The following is a 27,432-nucleotide window of genomic DNA, read 5'->3' on the forward strand; positions in this document are numbered from 1 at the left end:
TAGAGGAAACACACCTCAACATAATGAAGGCCATATATGTAAAACCCACAGCCAACATCTTATTCAATGGTGAAAAGCAGAAAGCATTTTCTCTAAGATCAGAAACAATATAAAGATGTCCACTCTCACCACTTTTATTAAACATAGGATTAGAAGTTCTAGCCACAGCAATCAGACAAACAAAATAAATAAAAGAAATACAAATTGGAAAGGAAGCAGTAAAATTGTCATTATTTGCAGAAGACATGGTACTATATATAGAAAATCCTAAAGATGTCACTAAAAAACTATTAGTACTCATTGATGACTTCAGTAAAGTTGAAGGATACAACATAACTATTTAGAAATCTGTTTCATTTCTATACACTAATAACAAACTATTAAAAAAAAAGAAATTAAGAAAGCAATCCCATTTACAGTTGCACTGAAAATAATAAAATACATAGGAATAAATCTAAGAAGATGAAGGACCTGTATTCTGAAAACTGTGAGACATTGGTGAAAAAACTGGAGATGACAAAAACAAATGGAAATATATACTGTATTTATGGACTAAAATAATTAATTTTATTACAATGTCCATACAACACAAGGCACTCTAGAGATTCACTGTGATCCCTATCAAAATACTGATATTTTTCATAAAGCTAGAATGAGTAATTCTAAAATTTGTATGGAAACACAAACCTGAAAATAATCAAAACCATCCTGAGAAAAAAGAACAAAGGCATAGATACCACAATCAAACTATACTACAAATTACAGTAATCAAAATAGTACGATACTGGCACAAAAAGGACATGAAGATCAATGGAACAGAATAGGGAATCCAGAAATAAATGCACAATTACATGCTCAGTAAATCTACAACAAAGGAAGCAAGAATATACCATGGGGAAAAGACTACTCTAATAAATGGTGTTGGAAACACTGGACAGCTAGGTGCAAAAGAATGAAACTAGACTACATTCTCACACCATATACAAAAATAGATTCAACATGAATTAAGACTTAAATGTAAGACCTGAAACCATAAAACTCCTAGAAGAAAAAATAGGTAGTATGCACTTTTACATCAGTGTTTTTCAGATATGTCCCTTCAGGCACAAGAAACAAAAGTAAAAGTAAACATATGGCACTATATCAAATTAAAAACTTTTGTACAGTGAAGGAAACTATCAACAAAATGAAAAGGCCATCTGCAGAAAGGGAAAAGATAACTGCAAATGATATATCTGATAAGGTATATATATATGATATATCTGTAAAATATACAATGAACTCATATAACAATATTAAAAGAGGAAAAATCTGAATTAAAAATGTTCAGAGGACAATAGATACTTTTCTAAAGACAAACAGATGACCAACAGACACATGAAAAGATGTTCAACATCACTAATCATCAGGAAAAAGCAAATCAAAACGACAATGAGCTATCACGTCATACCAGTCAGAAAAACTATTACCAAAAAGACAACAAATAACAAGTGTTGGTGAGGGTATGGAGAAAAGGGAACACTTTGCAATATTAGTGGTATTTTAAATTGGTGCAGGCACTATAGAAAACAGTATGAAGTTTCCTCAAAAAATTAAATATTCAGCAATTCTACTCCTGGTATTTATCTGGATAAATGCAACAATCGATAACAGAAACATAATTTTAAAATTATATTTATATAATTTATGTTCATTTTATTTCAAGTATTTTAAATTGGTTTACAAGAAAAAACTATTGTTTCCACAAGATGAGTCTTTGTTCTTACTTTGAAAAATTACCAGTTTTGATTTGGCTGAGAATATATTGCTACATCAGGTAGAAGGTGTACTTGAGTTTCAAGGTATCCCAGAAGAAAAGATTTCAGAGTAAATCCTAGTGTTCCAATCTAGTCTAAAGAGTTACTAATTATGGAATTGTACGTGATCAAGGAATTGTGGCTAGTATGAATAAAACTAAAAAGTTTTGCTAAACCACAAGACATTGCATATCCAGACTTGTCATCTCATGAGCGATAACACAGGACAAACTAAAATATCTGTGTTCTTTATTGTTGAAATCAGTAGTCCAAGACTACTAGAGATGATCAGGCTATTTCTCTTGTGGTTACATTAGATATATAGATAGATGATAGATAGATAGATAGATAGATAGATAGATAGATAGATAGATAGATAGATAGATAGACATTTACCCATGGATATCTCCCCATGTATATATACATCCACACATACAGGCACACATTTATTAAATATAAAATCTGTGGAAAATATGGAATAGAACCTTGTTGAAAGAACATTTTCGAGATGACTGGTCACAGGGAAAGCAATCAAACAACAGCACAATATAACTGGTATATATATATATATATATATTATAGTATCAATGATTTTCTTTTATTTGTTTTAACATCTTTATTGGAGTATAATTGTTTCACAATGTTGTGCTAGTTTCCTCTGCACAACAAAGTGAATCAGCCATATGAATACATATATCCCCATGTCCCCTCCCTCTTGAATCTCCCTGTCCCACCTCTCTAGGTAACCACAAAGCATCGAGCTGATCTCCCTGTGTGCTGTACAACAGTTTCCCACTATCTATTTTATATTTGGTAGTGTGTATATGTCAATGCTACTCTCTCACTTCGTCCCAGCTTACCTTTCCCTATTACCATGTCCACAAGTCCATTCTCTACGTCTGCATCTTTATTCCTGTCCAACCCCTAGGTTCACCAGAACTGTTTTTTTTGTTTTTGTTTTTTTTTTAGATTCAATATATGTGTTAGGATACAGTATTTGTTTTCCTCATTCTGACTTACTTCACTCTATATGACAGAATCTAGGACCATCCACCTCACTACAAATAACTCAATTTCATTTCTTTTTATGGCTGAATAATATTCTATTGTATATATGTGCAACATCTTCTTTATCCATTCATCTGTCGATGGACATGTAGGTTGCTTCCATGTCCTATCTATTATAAATAGTGCTGCAGTGAACATCGTGGTACAAGAACCTTTTTGAATTATGGTTTTTTCAGGGTATATTCCCAATAGTGAGATTGCTGGGTCATATGGTAGTTCTATTTTTAGATTTTGAAGGAACCTCCATACTGTTCTCCATTGTGGCTGTATCAATTTACATCCCCAGCAACAGTGCAAGAGCGTGCCTTGTTCTCCACACCCTCACCAGCATTTACTGTTTGTAGATTTTTTGACGATGGCCATTCTGATCAGTGTGAGGTGATACCTCATTGTGGTTTTGCATTTCTCTAATGATTAGTGATGTTGATTATCCTTTCATGTGTTTGTTGGAAATCTATATATCTTCTTTGGAGAATTGTTTATTTAGGTCTTCTGCCCATTTTTATACTGGTTTTTTTGGGGTTTTTTGATATTGAGCTGCATGAGCTGCTTGTATATTTTGGAGTTATTCCTTTGTCAGTTGCTTCCTCTGCAATTATCTTCTACCATTCTGAGGGTTGTCTTTTGGTCTTGTTTATGGTTTCCTTTGCTGTGTAAAAGCTTTTAAGTTTCATTAGGTCCCATTTGTTCATTTTTGGTTTTATTTCCATTTCTCTAGAAGGTGGATCAAAAAGGATCTTGCTGTGATTTATTTCATAGAGTGTTCTGCCTATGTTTTCCTCTAAGACTTTTATAGTGTCTGGCCTTATATTTAGGTCTTTAATCCATTTTGAGTTTATTTTTTTGTATGGTGTTAGGGAGTGTTCTAATTTCATTCTTTTACATGTAGCTGTCCAGTTTTGCCAGCACCACTTACTGAAGAGGTTGTCTTTTCTCCATTATATACTCTTGTCTCCTTTGTCAAAAATAAGGTGACCATATGTCCATGGGTTTATCTCTGGGCTTTCTATCCTGTTCCATTGATCTATATTTCTGTTTTTGTGCCAGTACTATACTGTCTTGATTATTGTAGCTTTGTTGTATAGTCTGAAGTAAGGGAGCCTGATTCCTCCAGCTCTGCTTTTCTTTCTCAAGATTGCTTTGGCTATGAGGGTATTTTGTTTTTCCATACAAATTGTGAAATTTTTGTTCTAGTTCTGTGAAAAATGCCATTGGTAGTTCAATAGGGATTGCACTGAATCTGTAGATTGCTTTGGGTAGTATAGTCATTTTCACAATGTTGATTCTTCCAATCCAAGACATGGTATTTCTCTCCATCTGTTTGTATCATCTTTAATTTCTTTCATCAGTGTCTTATAGTTTTCTGAATACAGTTTTCTTTGTCTCCTTAGGTAGGTTTATTTTGAGGTACTTTATTCTTTGTGTTGCAATGGTATATGAGATTGTTTCCTTAATTTCTCTTTCAGATTATTCATCATTAGTTTATAGGAATGCAAGAGATTTCTGTACATTAATTTTATATCCTGCTACTTTACCAAATTCATTGATTAGCTCTAGTAGTTTTTTGGTAACATCTTTAGGATTCTCTATGCATAGTATCATCTCATCTGCAAACAGTGACAGTTTTACTTCTTCTTTTGGTTTGGTTTGGTTTCCTTTTATTTCTTCTTCTTCTCTGATGACTGTGGCTAAAACTTCCAAAAGTACGTTGAATAATAGTGGTGAGTGTGGGCAACCTGATCTTAGTGGAAATGCTTTCAGTTTTTCACCATTGAGAACAATGTTGGCTGTGGGTTTGTCATATATGGCCTTTATTACATTGAGGTAGGTTCCCTCTGTGCCTACTTTCTGGAAAGTTTTTATCATAAATTGGTGTTGAATTTTGTCAAAAGTGTTTTCTGCATCTTTTGAGTTGATCATATATTTTTTCTCCTTCAGTTTGTTAATATGGTGTATCACATTGATTGATTTCCATATACTGAAGATTCCTTGCATTCCTGCAATAAACCCACATTAGTCACAGTGTATGATCCTTTCAATATGCTGTTGGATTCTGTATGCTAGAATTTTGTTGAGGATTTTTGCATCCATGTTCATCAGTGATACTGGCCTGTAGTTTTCTCTTTTGTGACATCTTTGGTTTTGGTATCAGTGTGTTGGTGGCCTTGTAGAATCGGTTTGGGAGTGTTCCTCCCACTACTATATTTTGGAAGAGTTTGAGAATGATAGGTGTTAGCTCTTCTCTAAATGTTTGATAGAATTCGCCTGTGAAGCCATCTGGTCCTGGGCTTGTGTTTGTTGAAAGATTTTTAATCACAGTTTCAATTTCAGTGCTTGTGATTTGTCTGTTTATATTTTACTTTTCTTCCTGACTCAGCCTTGGAAGGTTGAACTTTTCTAACAATTTGTCCATTTCTTCCAGATTGTCCATTTTATTGGCATAGAGTTGCTTGTAGTAATCTCTCATGATCCTTTGTACTTTTGCAGGGTCAGTTGTTACTTCTTTTTTCATTTCTAATTCTGTTGATTTGAGTCTTCTCCTTTTTTTTACTGATGAGTCTGGCTAATGGTTTTTCAATTTTGTTTATCTACTCAAAGAACCACCTTTTAGTTTTATTGGCATTTGCTATTGTTTCCTTCATTTCTTTTTCATTTATTTCTGATGTGATCTTTATGATTTCTTTCCTTCTGCTAACTTTAGGATGTTTTGGTTCTTCTTTCTCTAATTGCTTTAGGTGTAAGGTTAGGTTTTTATTTGAGATTTTTCTTATGTCTTGAGGTAGGATTTTATTGAGAATAACTTCTCTCTTAGAACTGCTTTTGCTGCATCCCATAGGTTTTGGGCCATCATGTTTACATTGTCATTTGTTTCTAGGTATTTTTTGATTTGTTCTCTGATTTCTTCAGTGATCTCTTGGTTATTTTGTAGCATATTGTTTAGCCTCCATGTGTTTGTATTTTTTACAGTTTTTTTTTTTCCTGTAATTGATATCTAGTCTCATAGCAGTGTGGTCAGAAAAGATACTTGATATGACTTTAATTTTCTTAAATTTACAAAAGCTTGTTTTGTGACCCAGGATATGGTCTATCCTGGAGAATGTTTCATAAGCACTTGAGAAGAAAGTGTATTCTGTTGCTTTTGGATGGAATGTCTTATGAATATCATTTAAGTCCATCTTGTTTAGTGTATCATTTAAAGCTTGTGTTTCCTTATTTACTTTCATTTTGGATGATCTGTCCAGTGGTGAAAATGGGGTTTTAAAGTCCCCTACTATGAGTGTGTAACTTTCGATTTCCCCTTTTATGGCTGTTAGCATTTGCCTTATGTATTGAGGTGCTCCTATGTTGGGTGCATAAATATTTACAATTGTTATTTCTTCTTCCTGGATTGATCCCTTGATCATTATGTAGTGTCCTTCTTTATCTCTCACAATAGTCTATAGTTTAAAGTCTATTTTGTCTGATATTAGAATTGCTACTTCATCTTTCTTCTGATTTCCATTTGCATGGAATATCTTCCTCCATCCCCTCACATTCAGTCTGTATGTGTCTCTAGGACTGAAGTCTGTCTCTTGTAGACAGAATAAATATGGGTCTTGTTTTTGTATCCATTCAGCCAGTCTGTGTCTTTTGGTTGGAGCATTTAATCCATTTATGTTTAAGATAATTATCGATATGTATGTTCTTATGACCATTTTCTTAATTGCTTTGGGTTTGTTTTTGTCAGTCTTTTCCTTCTCTTGTGTTTCCTGCCTAGAGACCTTCCTTTAGCATTTTTTGTGAAGCTGGTTTTGTCATGCTGAATTCTCTTAGCTTTTGCTTGTCTCTAAATGTGTTAATTTCTCCATCAAATATGAATGAGATCCTTACTGGTTAATCTTGGTTGTAGGTTTCTCCCTTTAATCACTTTAAATATGTCCTGCCAGTCCCTTCTCACTTGCAGAGTTTCTGCTGAAAGATCAGCTGTTAACCTTATGGGGATTCCCTTGTGTATTATTTGTTGCTTTTCCCTTGCTGCTTTTAATATTTTTTCTTTGTATTTAATTGTTGATAGTTTGATTAATATGTATCTCAGCATGGCTCTCTTTGGGTTTATCTTGTATGGAACTCTCTGCACTTCCTGGACTTGATTGACTATTTCCTTTCTCATGTTAGGGAAGTTTTCAACTATAATCTCTTTAAATATTTTCTCAGTCCCTTTCTTCTTCTCTTCTTCTTCTGGGACCCCTATAATTCAAATGTTAATGTGTTTAATGTTTTCCCAGAGGACTCTCAGGCTGTCCTCAGTTCTTTTCATTCTTTATCTTTATTCTACTCCCTGGCAGTTATTTCCACCATTTTATCATCCATCTCACTTATCAATTCCTCTGCCTTAGTTATTCTGCTATTGATTTCTTCTAGATTATTTTTAATTTCAGTTATTGTGTTGTTCATCACTGTTTGTTTGCTCTTTAGTTCTTCTAGATCCTTGTTAAATGCTTCTTGTATTTTCTCCATTCTCTTTCCAAGATTTTGAATCATCTTTAATATCATTACTCTGAATTACTTTTCAGATAAGTTGCCTATTTCATTTTCATTTATTTTGTCTTGTAGGTTTTTACCTTGCTCCTTTGTTTATAATATATTTTTCATTGTTCCTTTCTTTCTTTCTTTCTTTCTTTCTTTCTTTTTTTTTTTTTTGATGTATGAGGCTGTATTCCTGTTACTGGTTGTTTGGATTGGGGTGTCCAGCATTGAAGTTTGCAGGCAGCTGGATAAAGCCTGGTCTTGGGCTGAGATTAGGACCTCTGGGAGGTCTCACTCTGATTAATATTCCCTGGGTTCTGAGGTTCTCTCTTATTCCAGTGGTTTGGACTCAGAGCTCCCTCCCACCACAGGAATTCAGGCCCGACCTCTGGTCTGGGAAACAAGATCCCGCAAGCCAGTCACTTGGGGCTCCTCCCATCTTCTTAGGTGTTCATGGCCCCCCACCAGTGCCTGGTAGGTGCCCTAGTTGTGTGGAGACACGAGTTCCACATCCTCCTAGTGTGTCATCTTGACTCCACCCTCTGTCACTGATATATTTAATGGACTTCTCTCTTGGGTCATGAATGAAATTTTCCACTTTATCAATTTTCAAGGAGTTTATGAATTCATCTATAATCAGCAGCTACATTTTTTTCTTGGGTTATTTATGTTCCACTGTTGATAAACATAAAATAACCAAATTTGAATTAAAAATTTCAAGTGAATCTATTTGTTAATAGTTTAACTTACAATAAACATTATAGCCTGAAATATTTGAAAAGTCTTCATTTATTATCCATCAATTTTATTTGTACTTTCTGGCATACCCAAGATTAAAAGAAATAGCATAACAATGTAAAATTAATTAAATATTGTTGTGACATTATTACAGTAATGAAGTAGTCTATAGCTCTTAGAAACCCATCTAATGTATTTTTTCTCTTGTTTAAAATTTAAGTTGATTTGATTGTGAAATACCTATTTTTTTTTGAATTTCTTAAGTAGTAAATGCACACACAATCTCTATTAACTCTCTTAGAGAATTTGTTGTCTATTATTTCTTTGCCATCACATGCTAACAATCTCTCTTGAAAACTGGGGTAAGAGTTCCTTGTAGGCTATAATCTCCTGGCAAATTTCCTCAAAGTAATATAAATATCTATATCACTGAAGGTGGCAGGTGAATAACCAATAAGAAAAAGGCCTTATTCTTCCTTTATCTTTAGATACCTCAGAGGACCTTAACTAAACCTAGAGAGGTAATGGTTGAATAGAAAACCTTATATCATCACTAGAATGAAAACTAGCACAGAAGAATGAGTACTACTCAGTTCTTAATTAACCAACCCAGGCATAGGTATAGAGTTTGGAGAGATGTTCAGAAGTGGAAGAATGAGGAAAAGGCAGACTTCTCTGGGGTATGAATGATGCTTTAGTGAAAATCAAGACATGCTTATGCATATAAATTTAAGATTTTATGTTTCTGATATCATAATTTTGAAGTGTTCAAAACTACATCAAATAGAAATTAATATTTGGGTACCTCAAAATTTACCTTTTTCTCCCTCCTAGTTCTCCAGCACTCATCCTTTATACAGACACTATACCTCCAGCTGCTATTGTTTTATAATTTCCAAGACATAAATATTCCATAGTATGTGGATATGCACAAGTCTAGATGTAGTATCTCAGTGACATAAATAGCTTTACCTTTTTATAGCAACTAAGTTCATCTAAAGGAATTTGTTTTATTTTCTTGTATTTTTGGCTAAGAGTTTTCCATCTCTGATAATTCATGTCTTTGAAAATACCTAAAATGTATAGGTCAAAAACAAAAGGGAAAATGAAGAAATCAAACCCAAACTCTATTATTGTTATTGTTGTTGTATTTTTTTTAGGAAAAATGAGAGACCACTACCTTCCTGTACATATATTTGTCAATAAAATAATCAATAAATAATCTATAATAGGAATAGAAAAAGTTTTATTTGAGCCAAACTGAGCCCAGAAGACAGACTCTCAGATAACTCTGAGGAACTGCTACAGAGAGGCATGGTTTTCAGCACAGCTTTATGTCTTGTCAGAACAAAGAGCATTCAACAAGACAGGGAAAGATTCATTCAAGGTTTCAGAAAAAAAACAGAAGAGCATGTACACATCGAGTCAGTATAGCCTTGGCATCTGGGAAAAGAGATTTGTCGAAGGAGTACTAGCATTTGATGTCCCAGGTAGGGAGGCTTTTAATCTTTATTTTTAACATGGACATTCTTTATTTCTGGTTAATGCACACTTTCCTTTAATGATTAAAGCAGATGTACAATGTATGCTTGATAGGCCACAAACAGGCTGTTTTAGTCAGCATAAAATACAAGTTAATTCATGTATATGCCAGAATAACATTCCCATACCTCAATGTATGAAAATTTCTTTCACTCCTATCACAACTAAAAAATTTATCATTTCAAATGTATTGTGTTGCTTTTATAATGTTTAAGTTGATACAAAGCAGCTTTTAAGATAATGGGAATTTTAAAAAAAATTATCCATTTGGAAGCTACTATTGTTCCCTTGGCAAAGTATGTGCCAAGAGACAAAATGTATCCTTTTTCATTGTAGCAAATAATAGAATAAAATCTGTCAGCTGTCACTTCCAGCTTTGGATAAAAATCCCCAGTAACCTTCTGAGAGAAATACGTTTTTCTAGATCTGGTCACCATAAATATCCTGTGTGTTCTAGAGGGCTGTTTTTATTGTTGTTTCCCAAAAGCAGCTAAATATTAGGTGGATATAAACTAACCAGAAATATGTTGCTACAGAACATCTCTTATTTTTATTATTATTGTTTTATTTACATTTTTTAGTTTTGAGCATAATCAAGGTCACCAATCATTCATTTTGATGTTGCCAAGCAGTCAGCTTCCAGGCTACCTACAAGCCTCCTGCACTTGTAAACTGCCAATTTAAATTGAACTAAATGGTGTATAGTCTAAGTCACATATATTCTTATTGAAGTGAAAAAATAAGGTAAAAAACAGGCAAATAAAAATAAATATGGATACTGAAGTCCTCATTTCATCCAAGGAAAACTTTGTAAATGTGTCTATGAGATGCAAAATTGCTCATGGGTTGAAGTAAATAACCAGTAATGTCTCCTCCAAATATGGGATTTTATGACTTATAACATAGATAAATATATGAAGAATGTCATGCATTTTATCCCCACCACATCTAGCATGATGTGTATGTAATAGCAAACTATAAGGGCGGACATTCTCAACTAACCTTCAATCTTCAATGAAGTATTGATACGTGTGTGAGTTTTCACTTTTTACACTGCCTCCCTGCTGCTAGAGAACTTTCCCATCATTGACTCACCCTTTTATCTCTAAAGAAAATATTCCTTCTCCTTTTTAATTTCCATGCTGCTAAAGTACCACTATCCTAATCCCTTCAAACTCCATTCACTTCTTGATTCAGTTTTAAGACCAGGCTGGGTCTTTAAGGCTTAACACTCAGGATTCAAAGACATTCAACAGATCTATTTGTAATTATTGTTATCAAACAATTTTTTATAAGTAATAGAGGTCCAATACTGATATTAATATTTCTGCTCTATATAAGCTTTTACTTGGGAATGCTAAAACTTTCTGTGAAAAAAATATATATATATAATGAATTTCCAGTGTCTAACAGATACTTATAGCATAAAATTTGTAAATAAAACTGGAGACACTGACAAGCAGCTATATGTTTGACAAAAATCATCTTCTGTCATGGAATTTATTTTGTCATAACCATCTGATTGAATGTACAAATAAAAGTTATGGTTTCATACAAACATGTATATCATTGTTATTTGCATAAACAATTGTCCTTGCTTCAATTTTGGTGGGAAACTGCATTTTGAGGTACTTATAATAGGTTATCTATCTTCCTACAAAGTCTTGTATAATAAGATTAGAAAATAGATCCAGGAGCTAAATACCTACTGTGTGCCAGGTGCTTTACATACTTAACTCTCACAACACTTTGCAGATGAATAAACAGAGAATCGGAGAGAGTAAATCACTCTCACAGTGTTAATGGGATTTTAATCTACATTTAACACCAACGTTGGGGGCTTTGAAATGTAACTATAGTGTATAGTGTAAAAGCACTATACTTTGCTTTTACAATCCACTATAGTCCAATGAAATGCATAAGTAGAATTTATTAGCTGTACATTGAAGACAAGGAAATCAAAACAGACAGGGACACTGATGTGCATATGACCACACAGTAAGATAAAAGCAGAATATAAATAAGACATTAAGTTACCTAAATTTCAGTCTTTCAATGAAATACTATTTTGTTACAAATTTAAATTCTGGGGTTTGCCTTGTTTCTAGTTTAAGTTCTGTCTTTCTAATTATCAGGGTGTTTTTTTTTCTCTTCAAAGTTATATGTTAATTATTTTTTCCTCACAAATCAGATAGACAGAATATTCTATATATGCAGAAAATAATGAACAATCTAAAGCCAACATAAAAACAAATACTTAATTTTAAAAAATAATAAATTAATTTGTTTAAAATAGTCTAATAAGTGACTTCTAGGTAAGTACTGAAGAAAGGAGAGCTAATGAAATTTAGAAGACCTGTTTTTGTATATACATTTTACAGATATTTTCAATGCTGTCACATGCCAATTTGTGTTGCTGTGCTTGTTTTACTGCACCTTAATATGCCAATAGTATATAAGAATTCATTCAAATTTAAATCATTAAAAATCAGCATGCCACACTGCAGTAAACAGAGACTTCCAAACTAAGAATAAATTAATTGATATATGAATAGTATTCTTTTTTTAGAGATTTCTCCCTGGCAGATGGATTAATATTATCTTATCTCATAACAAAGTATTCTGAAAACAAGTCCAGATAAAATTACATTGAATTATTAATTGTGTAGACAGCCTGAGGTTAATAATGATTCTGAGCTGCTCACATTTCTGAAAGCACTTTATTCTTCTAAGCATGGCATTGACAGAAACAATTACTAAGTCAAGAAGTGAGAAGGTAAAGTTACATGCAACTGAAATCATAATTAGCCTCTGACCCAATTTTGATACCAATTAAGTTCTACTCTTCTGTTTTTTCTTCTGAATAATGCAGATGTGTCTTTCTCTTCCTTTCATAAATATGCTTTAATATTTACTATTAAATGATGTCCTGTACCACATGGCTCTAATCCAGGAGCATCACTAATGAGAATTTAATCGTTCTTAACAGATTGCCATTAGTCAGTTCCAATGTCAACAGCCTGAAAAGGTTAAACTGAATACTAATAAATTGTCTCCTTTGTCTTCTCTTTCCAGAGAATGGACTGAAACAATTCATTTTACTTTGGGGGTTTGATGAGCAGAAAATTGTAATTTGTTTCTTCACAGACATCCCTTGAGGTTACATTACAGCAAAATCTGTGAAATGCACAGGATCATTTTGATCTTGACAAATAACAGATAGGCAGAATTTGAGGTTCAAAGGAGAAATAACTAAAACTGACCTTAGAAGAAAATTTGGTATAGAGATATAGTGGTAAGCAGGGAAAAAAGATATAATTCCTGACCAATAAAATCTAATCATCTTTGAAAATCAGTGTAGCATCTTAAAAAAGCTCTATTGGCCTAAATTTAGGAACCACAGTTCTAGCTATGCTTGTGAAATAGCTCTATGGCCTCAAGCATTAAAAAATCAGTGGAGGAGTGACATAATCAAGATGTTGATGCATGTCCTTTCTGACTTCAGTTCTGCTCACAAGACTAAGTAGAAACTATCCATAGACAAGACATCACTGTGAAAATCACAGAACCTGGGGATGAGGCTGAGGCACTTCCCTGGACCACAAAGACTGAGAACAACCTCATTAAAAGAGTAAGAGGAACACCTTTGCTTTGATCTGAACACACCTAGCCCAGGATGGCATGGTGCTATACCAAGCAGGCCCCCCAGACCTACAGTTTTCACCAATGGGAAAAAGAGAACCCAAAGTGGATATCTACTTCCCCAGCATTGCAGAACATTTCCCAGGAGGCACACATAGGTCTTACTTCACATGGATCACTGGGAGAAACTGTGGAGCTCAAACACTGAGGGTCAGATAGAAAGAGTGGAGAAGGGCAGAGTTTACAGCAAGCAGTACTCATATTTAGTGAACCTCATTCCTGCTTGCAGCATCACCTAAACAGAGATCACAGCCAGTGGCTCTGCCTATCTTCAGAGTTGATCCAGTGGCCCCATCAGGCCAGATGTATTGGTTGGTAGTTCTGCCTGATTTGGGTTCCCAGCTAACAGGCCATATTGGTCATGGAGATTATGCTATGGTCTTACCCAAGCAGGGGAGGAAATTAGCATTGCCATCCAACTGCTAAGTGGATGCCAGTTCCACCCAACAGGGAAGCCCGTCCATAGATGATCAGCAGCTTCAGAGCACATCCCATGGCCTGCCCAGGCAGGAAGTTAAGCCAGCAGCTCTGTCCAACTGTTGAGCACATAGCTTCTGGACACATATATCAGGTAGCCTGAACAATGATCCCAAGCAGCCTTAGAGCCAGCCTACAGTGTCACCCAACCACAGAGCTCAACCTACAACCTCAGCCAGCAGAACTGCCCACCTATGGTCCTACCTGATTGCTGAACATAGCCTGCAGTCTTGCCCAGGCAGGGAGCCCAGCTGTGATCCTGTCCAATTGTGGAGCATAGCCTGAAGCTCCACTCAACAGGAAAGCCCAACCAGTGACATAGACCATCTGCAGAGCACAGGTCTCCAACTTCACTTAGCTGTGGGGTACAGCTAGAAGTCCCACCTAATAAGACAGCCTGGCCAGTGACTTTGAGCAACAAGGTCCAATGACCAACACTGGAGCATAGCCAGTGGCTCACCTGACTGGGAAGCTCAGCCTGCAGCCCCACCCAAGTTCAGAGCACAGCCTGATGCTCTGACTGATTGCAGAGCACAATGTAAGGACCTGTCTGACCATGAAGCAGAGCCCCTGTCCCTGCCTGTACATGGAGTCCAGCCAGTGGCACCATCCATTTAATGAGTACAGCCTGAGGACCCACCAACCAGGAATAACTGCAGAGCATAGTCTGCAGCCCTGCCCAATTGCAGACCAGTGGTACCACACTTCCAGAGAACACAGCTTATGACTCCATCCAACCAGTGGAAACTGACAGCCTAGCTCGTGGCCCCACCTGACTGTGAAACCACAGAGTTGCCTCACTAGAATGTGGAACATAGCCAGCAGGCTTATCCAACCACAAAGCCCAGCCAGTGGTACTTTCCCTTACTTCAGAGCATGGGCAGTGGTCTTGACCAACTAGGACTCCAAAAGCAAGCTCCACCTGCCCATGGACACTACCAGCTAACCCATCCAGTATCCCAAGCTGAACTGACAGGTGAAAATCTTTCCCTGATGAAGAAAACCTATGAAGTCTAGAAGATTTACTCAAATGCACAGATACCAACACAAGGATTCAAAGATCATGAGGATCAGGTAAAAATTACACCACCAAAGGACACTAATAAACTGCCAGTAACTGACCCTGAAGACATGGGGATCTATGAACTGTGTGACAAAGAATTCAGAATAATCCTCTTAAACAATTTCAGCAAACTACAAGAACACAGACAGTTAAACAAAATTTGGAAAACATTGTAAGAACAAAATGAGAAGTTCAACAAAGAAACAGAACCCATCAAAAACAAAACAAAACCAAAACCCCACAAATAGAAATCCTAGACCTGAGAGCTTACAGGACGTATGGTACAGGATTGAAGGAAATAATACATACATTATGAGACTCCTGGAAGGAGAGGAGAAAAATTAAAAAAACAGAAAGTCTATTAAAGCAGTAATTACAAAATCTTCCAAAACGTTGTGGAGAAAAATGCACAAGCAGATTCATGACTCCCAAAAGAAAAATAGTTTAACCCAAAAAGAGTTACAATGAGGTACATTATAATTAAATTGTAAAAGTTAAAGACAGAGAGTTTTGAAAGTCACAAGATAAAAGCAACTCATCAAATACAAGAGAGTCCCCATAAGATTATAAGCAAATTTTTCAGAAGAAATTTTGTAGGACAGGAGAGAGAGTGGGATGATATATTCAATACAATGAAAGAAAAAGCTATTGTCAAAGAATGCTATGCTGCCAAAGTTATCTTTAAGAAATTAAGGAGAGATAAATAGTTTCCCAGACAAACAAAAATTGAGGAAGTTCTTCACAATTAGATGTGTCTTACAAACATATGAATGTGTAAAACTTATCAGTAAAGGTAACTATCAAAGAATCAAAGTCAGATTCCCTAATATTATTATATAATGGCAATGAACCAATCAAAACACTAGTTTAAAAGTTTAAAAAGTATTAAAAATAACTATAACTACAAAAATTTATTATTGGAAACAATATGAAATATATGTAAACTGTAACATCAATAAGTTAAATTATGAGGGGGAAGAAATAAAAGTATAAATTTTCAGTATGCTATCCAAGTTAAACTGTTATCAGCTTAAAACAGAATGTTAGAAATATATTTTATGTAACTCTCATTGTAAACATAAAGGAAAAACCTGTGGTAGATATATAAAAGATTATGATAAAGGAATCAAAGCTTACAGTCAAGAAAACCATCAGATCACAAAGGAAGACAGCAAGAGAGAAAGCAAGGAACAAAGTATCTACAAAACAGTGATAAAATAATTAACAAAATAGCAATCAAATGTCCTTATCTATCAATATTTACTTTAAATATAAATGGATTAAATCATAGAATCAAAAGACACAGAATGGCTGAATGGATGAAAAAAGCAGGATCCAATGATATGGTGTCTGCAAGAGACTCACTTTAGCTTTAACAACACACATAGGCTGAGTGGAAATGGAGGGAGAAAGATATCACAAACAGATCTATACTTATGCCAGAAAAAGAGATTTTAACATAAAAATGGTCAAAAAAGACAAAAAAAATTATATAATATTAGAGGGATCAATTCATCAAGAAGCTAAAGGAATTATAAATATTTATGCACCTAACATCCAAGCACTTAAATGTATAAAGCCCATACTGACAGAATTAAAAGGAGAAATAAATAGCAATATAATAATAAATGGGGCTTTAATATCCCACTGTCAATAATGGAAAGATCATCTAGATAGAAAATCAATATGGAAAGAGCAGATTTTACAATCTATATATCAATACAATATATATATCAAATTGACCTAATAGACATATATAAAACATTTCATCTAACAACAGCAAATACATATTCTTCTAAAGCACACACAGAACATTTTCCAGGATAGATCATATTCTAGGTCACAAAACAAGTCTCAGCATATTCAGGAAGATAGAAACTATATCAAGTTTTTTTTTTTTCTTCAAATACAATGGTATGAACTGGAAATCAACAGTAGGAGAAAAATTGGGAATTTCACAAATATATGGAAATTAAACATATACTCCTGAACAACGAATAGGTCAAAGAGGAAATCATATGGGAAATCAAAATATCTTGACACAAGTAAAAATATAAACACAACATATCATAACTTATGAGATGTAGCAAAAGCAGTTCTAAAGGGAAAGTTTATAGCTATAAATGCATACATCAAAAATAAAGATCTCAAATAAACAGCCTCACTTCACACTTCAAGGTACTAGAAAAAGAACAAATTAAGCCCAAAGTTATCAGAAAGAAGGAAATAATAGAGATTAAAAGAAATAAATGAAATATAGAATAGGAAAGCAAGAGAAAAGATTTAATAAACTAAGAGTTGGTTCTTTAAAAGATAAACAAAATTGACAAAACTTTAGCTAGACTAATCAAGAAAAAAAGAGGACTCAAATAAAATTGTAAATGAAAGAGGAGACATTAAAATAAATATCACAGAAATAAAAAGGACCAAAGGAGACTACTATGAACAATTGTACGCTAACAAATTGGGCAGCCCAGACAAAACTGTACAAATTCCTGGAAACACACAGCAGACCAAGACTGAGTCATGAAAAAATAGAAAATCTGAACAGACCAGTAATGTGTAAATAGATTCAATTAGCAATAAAAAAACTTCCCAACAAAGAAAAATCTCAGGACCAGATGGCTTCCCTGGTGAATTCTACAGGGAGTAGCTTGATGGTTTGTAGTGGGAATGGGGGGATATATTCAAATGATTACAAAATTCTAGTTATAATATGAATAAATTCTGGAGATATGATGTACAGCATGGTGACTATAGTTAACAACATTGTGCTATATACTAGAAAGCTGCAATAAACGTACATCTTAAAAGTTATCAGGCTTCCCTGTGGTACAGTGGTTAAGAATCCGCCTGCCAATGCAGGGGACATGGATTCAACCTCTGGTCTGGGAAGATCCCACATGCTGCAGAGCAACTAAGCCTATGTGCTACAACTACTGAGCTTGCTCTCTAGAGCCTGTGAACCACAACTACTGAAGCCTGTGTGCCTAGAGCCCGTGCTCTACAATAAGAGAAGCCACCGCAATGAGAAGCCCAGGAACCACAATGAAGAATACCTCCTGCTCCCTGCAACTAGAGAAAGCCGGTGTGCAGCAATGAAGACTCAACACAGCCAAAAATACATAAATAAATAAATAAAGTTATCACCACATCTAGATACAAAATGACAACTATGTGAGGTGATGCATGTGTTATTGTGGTAATCATTTCTCAATATACGTGTATATCAAATCATCCTGTAACAACATGTGATATGTCAATTATATCTCAGTCAAGCTGAAAAAATTTAAAAAGCAATGAAATACTTAAAACCAAAACCAAAACCAAAAAAAAAAAATGCCAGCAGAAATCCTGTGTTGCTTGTCGATGATGAGGGATTCCTCCTAATTCTAAAAACTGCATAATTTTAATTAAACACACTTTTTCCTTCATAAAATAAGATGTCAAATTTAGTAATTATAAAAAGTTTCCTTCATGAAATGAGTTCATGAAATTTCCTTCATAAAATAGAACTTCAAATTTAGTAACCTTAAGTGTATTCTAAACCAGTTGCTTATTAACTGTCAAAGTCAAATGAAAAGATTTAAGTAAACCTTTTCCTTAGTATCTTGTCAAAGTACAACTTAGTTTATATAAGCATATTTTGTGAGAAACAGATGCAGTCATATATTTTGTAGTAAAAGTCAACATAATTTATAAATTGTTCATAATATATGGAGTACAATGTTGAGAAAGAACTTTAAAGGGGAGAGAAAGTGTTAGAATATGCGGTCTGTGATCTTGAAGCATAAGCAGGGAGAAAATAAGAGGTATAAATATAAGGACATGAAGTATCATATTATCAAATGTAATTGTGTGTGTGTGTAATGTGTACATATATAACATCATAGCAAACCATAACTTTCTCCTATTACCTCACTTATTAATCTAGACCAATAGGAGTAATAGCCTCCATTCATACCAATGGCATGGAATATGTATGTGAATCCATTTGTTTGTACTTTTTCCATGTACATTTGTAGGTACATGAGGCTTTACAGGTGAAAGTAATGTCAAACAAGATGTCAAGAGTCTAGATATATGAAGAAATAATTAATGAACTAATTCAGCTGAGCTAGGAGGAGACACCTTGTCTTGTGATGAAGAGAGTAGCTAAATAATTGGCTTTTCAGCTGAAGAAACACTAACATTATTTTATCATCAACAACATAAAAGTATTGATCAGTTGTTACCATGCTTTGAGTAGGCCTCAGGTCAAAGAAATGATTTTAAATGATCTACATTTTATAAGGAAAATTGCTGAGGGGAAGAAAAAAAAGATGTCAGCTAAAATTTCCCTATTTAATTTTTAAAAAGAATTTTCCTATTCTGCTTTTTATAACTTCATTATAAAATGACTTCATTATAACTAACAGTTTAAAATATTATAGCAAAAAACCACCAAGGTGAAATAAATTGCTGTGGGAGTACTATGAATCTGTAATTGTACTGGCACAACAAAGACATCACTAGGTTCTGATTGGACGGTGTATATAGAGATACTAGCAGCCATAGATAAAACCATATACTATACTTTCAAACAAAAACTCATTTAAAGCCCCACATAGTGGTGAGTTCGATGATATTTATATACTTCTCCCTTGAGGCGAGCTGGCTATAAGAAGTTCTCATCTTCTCCTAGCTCTAGGAGTGGGCTTATGCCATATTTTTTTTTTTTCTGACCAGTTACTGACCCAAAACTCTACTCTGATACCATCATGGATGTTAGAAATGTCAGGTAAACCTTTATACCTTAGTTTTCAAATCTACAGTTCTTTAAAAACATTTTTCCCAAAGTAGTAAAAGTAAAGATAAATAAAATGGCAGTTTTGATTCTATATTTCTACCATTGCTTTAATTTTAGGTCTTAGAAAACACTTTCTACTGTAATTAGTTTTATCATGAGTTTAGTAAGACTAACATTGGAACCTAACAGCATATAAAATGACATTAGATATTCTTTTTTAACTTTGGTGCCTAGGACATTCATTCTAAATTTCTAATATCCAACTCACTAAATTTAATTTTGGGTCAAAATAGTTTTAAACATACATTTATTTAAGTTAGATTTGCACATGCATTGTCTTTCTGCTTTATTCACAATTTCATGGCGTTACCTCAAAAGCCCTGTAGGGTAAGACAAACATTACCAACCAATTTAGTCCTCTTTGAGAGAAAGGATTAGAGCAATTCAGCACTGCTGAATCAGGCAAGTGCAAATGATTGATTGCAGTAAGCTATCAGAAGAGCTGTTATGTTACACCATGAAAGTTGGCAGCCCATGCTGATCACATTAGAGAAAAGGTTAGATTATGTACTTTCAGACTCACTTGTACATCTGGTACTAATGGCATTGTTATTATCATTCCTGAAAATGGAAAAAAAAGCCTGGAAATGACATCACGTAGGGGAAAAAAGAAATTTAAGAAATAATTATGTACATGCTTTTAAAACAAAGGGACATATTGTGAAACAGGATGTCCAATGAATGTGGTGAAAAACAATTTAGTTAATTTTCAAAAAGTACATTTACTTGTTATAAGCCTAGTATTAAACACCAGTGAACATTTTCATACTGAAAAAATTAAAAACCTCTTACTAAATCATAGAACATAAGTTAACCAATGATTAGTCTTTGAAACTGAAGTTAGATTTGCCCTTTAATTGTCATTGTCTTTAAGATTTAATAGCCATAGAATGACTTTAAATTATATATGTGATAATCTTTGTTGAGAGGTATAAAACTTTATACTCAAATAACTTCACAAATAATTTTTCATTCTGATAACAGATCTGTAAATGGAATTTTATTTTTTTTATGTAACATAATTGTTTTCTACTTAAGAATAGTAGCATTAATACAAAATCATAAACACATTCCAGATTAAATTTTTCTTTTTTGTTATATCCTGAGAGTACAGTTCTGAGGCATGGATCTTGTAACATGGAATGACTCATGGTCCACAAGTGCTGGGAGACAAGAGACTTTCTATGGGTCTATTGAATTTCTGTAGGTCTATGAGCAAGGCACTGACTGCCCTTTATTCAAGAATGCTTGTACAGTGAACCACCATAATAGATAGATGTGGATAGTGCCTCCTTCTGGAGCAAAGAGCAGATATGCTCAGTGCCCATAAAAGATTCAGAGTCCCAAAGCCCTATCCTGCTATGCATCTCACTGAGTGTGCATGTATCATACAGTACTCTTCATACTGTCCTGTAGAAACTAGTGCTCAAGAAATTGGTGCAAAAATGCTAATACTTTGACTTCTGCTATAGCTGTGAGCAATAAGCTGCCCTGTTGCTCTGGGTAACAAACTGTCCATTTTCTTTGGTGCAGAAGTCTTATATCTTCTACCATCATCCATGAAACTCTGACAAGCTAACTAGTTAACTTGCCAGTAGGTAAAATCTCAGACCATTTATAGATGTTTGCAGAGAGGAACCCCACGTTGACTGCTAACTGATTCTCTTAAGTATAACTACAATTCCTACCCATTTAATAATTTTGTTGTTGATTTTTTAAGTCATAGGAATTTATAGCCCCAAATCTTTGGGTTGACCCCAGCACACAATTCTTTGCACCATCAAGTTATGGATCATTTGAAGAGACAGAATGACTGACTCTGCTACCCTGGGAGAAACAGACTTCTGAACTCCACTTCTGAGAAAGATTCATGTAAGATTTCTCCTGAAATCGAATTGGTTTAGATATTGGGCAGCCGAAAAGAAATTAGTTAGTACATTAATAAAATAAGAGAAAAAAGAAATAATAAACTAAAGTAAAAAATGTTCTCTAATATATCTATGAATTCGAGTACTTTATAAACTACATGTAAGACAGGAGTTTTACCACTTCTTGTCAATTTATATGGTGTAATACATCCAACGTGTTTTACATTGTCTTGCTACTTTATGTTGTCATTCCCTTTACTACCCCTGGTATGCTTTTCCTCCCTGAGCTTAATTGTGTGTTTTATTTTCAAGCATTCCCACTACTACAAAAATAAATATATTTATTTTTTTCTAAATTCTTCAAAAACAAACACATAAACATGCAATTATATAGTAGCCTAAGTTATCTATCCTCAATATCAGATGTTCATTCAACTACTTGATTTATAGGAGCAGCCTTCAAAATCAACTATCAAATTCAATCAAATCATATTATATTGAGCATTCTAAAGAGGATGCCTAAAATAAATCAGCTAAATAATTAGGTATCTAGAAAAAAATCTGTGATACTGCTGCCTTCTACCTTGCTTTATCCTATAATCTGTTTGGTATTTTATAATCCTAAAGTGCATTGAATTGGCACTCTTGGTACAGCACTCTTTTTCATTGGGAATTATAAAAAATCCCTTCAGTGGTTATGACTGTGTATCTCTCTGGTATTTGTAACACAATATTTTGCTCATTTGCAGATCATGAAAGCACTTCTGTAGCTCATCTTCTATTTTTACCCTAATAAAAATAGGGTCTGAATTCACACCCTAGGGAAAAAACATAGAGAATATTGTTCAAATTTATATTTTATAATGAAAGATTATAGGTTTTACCACAATTTGTACATTCTCTTCTAAAAATTTTATTGAAGTATAGTTGACTTACAATGGGTGTTTAATTACTGCTGTACAACAAAGTGACTCAGTTATACATATATATCTTCTTTACATATTGTTTTCCTTTATAGTTTATCACAGTATATTGAATATAGTTCCCTGTACTATACAGTAGGACCTTGTTTTTTATCCATCCTATATGTAATAGTTTACATCTGCTGTAAAGTCTTTACCATTAACCAAGTGATAATTTGTGTTGCTTATGCCTAAAGTAATTGCAATAATAATTTTCACAGCAATGATAAAAATGAATGCACATCTCTTAATTTTCCTTCCAGTTAATTTTTCTTTAAGTTAATTAAGGATTTTGATTGATTTCTTGTAGAGAAAAAGTAGACTGTAATAGCCACTCAGATCACCACCATTTAAAACAGAATTTCTGACTTTAGGCTAAAAGTTCCTTTAAAGTGCCATTTTCCCCCAAATAATTTCTATTGGTCTCTGTTACCTCTACCTGAAAGGTATGATACCACCATTGAAAAGGGCTGCAGTGAATGGTGGGTTAAGTTTCAGCAGGAAGACTGGAGAAAATACTAAGAAGTTGAGGGACACAATCCACTCACTAGTCATACACTCTGTAAGTTGCTTTTGTATATAAGACTCTTACAGATACTAGAGGATAAGTGAAAATACAGAAACACAGCACACCTTGAGTGATAGGTGCTATAACAAAAATAGTATAAAGGTCAATAAAGCACAGAGGAGGGGGTGGTTAACTATTTGCCCAGTGAAAGATGAAGGAAAGTCCAGGCAGTGAGATGAGCATGGACAGGAATGAAAGGGCATGGCTGTTTAGGGAAATGATGAAAAGCTCAGTTTGCTTGGAGCAGCAAGTGAAGACCTAAAGAAAAATGGAGAGGAAACTGATACAATGTATAAAAATGGATTCAGAGTGACTCATAAATGGATGCATATAACATGTTATATCTTAAGTTTTAAATCCCAAGCTTTATTAATACTACATTAATAACAGATTCAGCCAATTCCTTCTTTATATGAAAATCCTTCTTTACTTAGTTGTTTATTCATCTTGGTTGATACTCTGTGAGCAACTTGAATCTGTACAACTAAACATTATTTCTAGAAAATATCCTTGATGTTTTCTTTAAACTTTCTTTCACCATGTCACCATTAGCCCCATTGGATCTTATGAATGTAATCTGCCTGCCTTTTGGCTTGTTTCACACCTTCTATCTGTTTGTTGTGCATTCAGGAGATTAATTCACCTAGGATGTAAGGATTATTAATTCACTACATATATATATATATATTTTTTTTTTTTTTTTTTTTTTTGCGGTACGCGAGCCTCTCACTGTTGTGGCCTCTCCCGTTGCGGAGCACAGGCTCCAGACGCGCAGGCTCAGCGGCCATGGCTCACGGGCCCAGCTGCTCCATGGCATGTGGGACCTTCCTGGACCGGGGCATGAACCCCTGCCCCTGCTTTGGCAGGCAGACTCTCAACCACTGTGCCACCAGGGAAGCCCTAATTCACTATTTTTAATGTAAAATATATCAAATATGCAAGTGTCAAAAACATGTACAACTAACAAATATAAGTGATTTAAAATCATACTCATTCTTGTAGATAGATAATTTTTTCCAATAATTCACTATCCCATCCTGAAAGAGAATCCTATGTCCTTTGCTCTTCGTGATGTGACTTGCAGTGTCTCCTATTGAAGGAGTATACTTTCCTGCCCCATTAACATAGGGTCTAGCCATGTGACTTGCTTTGGCAAATGGAAGTGAGTGGATGTGATAGAGTCCACATCCAAGAAGAAACTTTTCAGAGCCATGCTTTAGCCTGGATTCAGAAGTAAAAAGATATATGGGGCAGAAGCAGAGGAGCAGCTGACAAGCAGTCAACATATAACAAAACTGACAAATAAAACTTATGTGTTGAAAACAAAAAAAGTGGGGGAATCATTTAATATTGCAGCAAAACTAAGTAATATACCAGTGTACCCCAAACCCAGATTAAGACACAGCAGATCAGGAGAGACCTTCAAGATGGTGGAGGAATAAGATGTGGAGATCACCTTCCTCCCCACAAATACATCAGAAATACATCTACATGTGGAACAACTCCTACAGAACACCACTGAATGCTGGCAGAAGACCTCAGACTTCCCAAAAGGCAAGAAACTCCCCACGTACCGGGGTAGAGCAAAAGAAAAAAGGAAAAAGAGAAACAAAAGAATAGGGATGGGACCTGCACCTCTGGGAGGAGCTGTGAAGGAGGAAAAGTTTCCACACAATAGGAAGCCCCTTCACTGGTGGATACGGGGTGTGGCAGGGGGGAAGCTATGGAGCCATGGAGGATAGCACAGCAACAGGGGTGCAGAGGGAAAAATGGAGAGGTTCCCATGTAGAGGATCGGTGCAGACCAGCACTCACCAGCCTGAGAGGCTTGTTGTCTCACCCACCTGGGGCAGATGGAGGCTGGGAGCTTGGAAGTCAGGCTCTGACTTCGGAGTTCAGATCCCAGGGAGAGGACTGGGATTGGCTGCATGAACACAGCCTGAAGAGGGCTAGTGTTCCACAGTAGCCGGGAGGGGCTCCGGGAAAAAGTCTGGACTTGCCTAAGAGGTGAGAGACAATTGTTTCAGAGTGCGTGAGGAGAGGGGATTCAGAGCACCACCTGGACAAACTCCGGAGATGTGTGTGAGCTGCTGCCATCAGCATGGACACTACAGACAGGCATGAGATGCTAAGTTGGCTGCTGCAGCCACCAAGAAGCCTGTTTGCAAACACAGGTCACTATCCACACCTCCCCTCCCGGGAGCCTGAGCAACCCACCACTGCCAGGGTCTCGTGACCCAGGGACAACTTCCCCGGGAGAACACATGGCACACCTCAGGCTGTTGCAACGTCACGTCGGCCTCTGCCGTAGCAGACTAAACCCACATTCCATACCCCACCTTCCCCCTGGCCTGAGTGAACCAGAACCTTCTAATCAGCTGCTACTTTAACCTGGTCCTGTCTGGGCAGGGAACAGATGCCCTCAGGTGAACTACACTCAGAGACTGGGCTAAATCCAAAGCTGAACCCCAGGAGCTGTGCGAACAAAGAGAAAGGGAAATCTCTCCCAGTAGCCTCAGGAGCAGCAGATTAAATCTCCACAATCAACTTGATGTACCCTGCATCTGTGGAATACCTGAATAGACAATGAATCATCCCAAAAATGAGGCAGTGGAGCTTGGGAGCAACTGTAGACTAGGGGTTTGCTTTCCACATCTAATTTGTTTCTGGTTTTATGTTTATCTTAGTTTAGTATTTAGATTTTATTATCATTGGTAGATTTGTTTGATTTGGTTGCTCTCTTCCTTCATATATATATATATATATATATATATATATATATATATATATGTATATACATATATTTGTCTTTTTTCTCTTTTTGTGAGTGTGTATGTGTATGCTTCTTCTGGTGATTTTGTCTGTATAGCATTGCTTTTAGCATTTGTCCTAGGGTTATGTCTGTCCATTTAGTTTGTTTGTTTGTTTTTAGTACAGTTTTTAGCACTTGTTATCATTGCTGGATTTGTTTTTGGATTGGTTTCTCTCTTCTTTCTTTCTGTTTTTATTACTTTTCAATATTTTGTTTTTAATAATTATTTTTCATTTCAATAACTTTATTTTATTTATCTTTCTTTCTTCTTTCTTTCTTTCTCTCTTTCTCTCTTTCTTTCTTTCTTTCTTTCTTTCTTTCTTTCTTTCTTTCTTTCTTTCTTTCTTTCTTTCTTTCTTTCTTTCTTTCTTTCTTTCTTTCTTTCTTTCTTTCTTTCTTTCTTTCTTTCTTTCTTTCTTTCTTTCTTTCTTTCTTCTCCCTTTTCTTCTGAGCCGTGTGGCTGACAGGGTCTTAGTGTTCTGGCTGAGTGTCAGGCCTATGCCTCAGAGGTGGGAGAGCCAAGTTCAGGACATTGGTCCACCAGAGACATCCCAGCTCCATGTAATATCAAATAGCAAATATCTCCCAGAGATCTCGATCTCAACACCAAGACCCAGCTTCATTCAATGACCAGCAAGATACAGTGCTGGACACTCTATGCCAAAAATTAGCAAGACAGGAACACAACCCCACTCATTAGCACAGAGGCTGCCTAAAATCATTATAAGGTCACAGACAGCCCAAAACACACTGCCGGACATGATCGTGCCCACCAGAAAGACAAGATTCAGCCTCATCCACCAAAACACAGGCAACAGTCACCTCCAGCAGGAAGCCTACACAACCCACTGAACCAAACTTGGCCATTGGGGGCAGACAGCCAAAAAAAAATAGGAACTACAAACCTGCAGCCTGTGAAAGGAGGTCCCAACACACAGTAAGCTAAGCAAAATGAGAAAACAGAGAAACACACAACAGATGAAGGAACAACGTGAAAACTCACAAGACCAAACAAATGAAGAGGAAATAGGCAGCCTACCTGAAAAAAATTCAGGTAATGATAGTAAAGATGATCCAAAATCTTGGATATAGAACGTAGAAAATACAAGAAACGTTTAACAAGGACCTAGAAGAACTAAAGAGCAAACAAACAATGATGAAAAACAAAATAAATGAAATTTAAAATTCTGTAAAAGGAATCAATAGCAGAATAACTGAAGAAGAAGAATGGATAAGTGACCTGGAAGATAAAATAGTGGAAATAACTACTGCACAGCAGAAAAAGAAAAGAGAATGAAACTAATTGAGAACAGTCACAGAGAACTCTGGACAACTTTAAATGCACCAACATTCAAATTATAGGGGACTAAGAAAATATTTCAAGAGATTATAGTTGAAAACTTCCCTAATATGGGAAAGGAAATAGTCAATCAAGTCCAGGAAGCACAGAGAGTCCCATATAGGATAACTCCAAGGAAAAAC

This window comes from Pseudorca crassidens, chromosome 18, assembly GCF_039906515.1.
Source record: "Pseudorca crassidens isolate mPseCra1 chromosome 18, mPseCra1.hap1, whole genome shotgun sequence".
NCBI lineage: Eukaryota > Metazoa > Chordata > Mammalia > Artiodactyla > Delphinidae > Pseudorca > Pseudorca crassidens.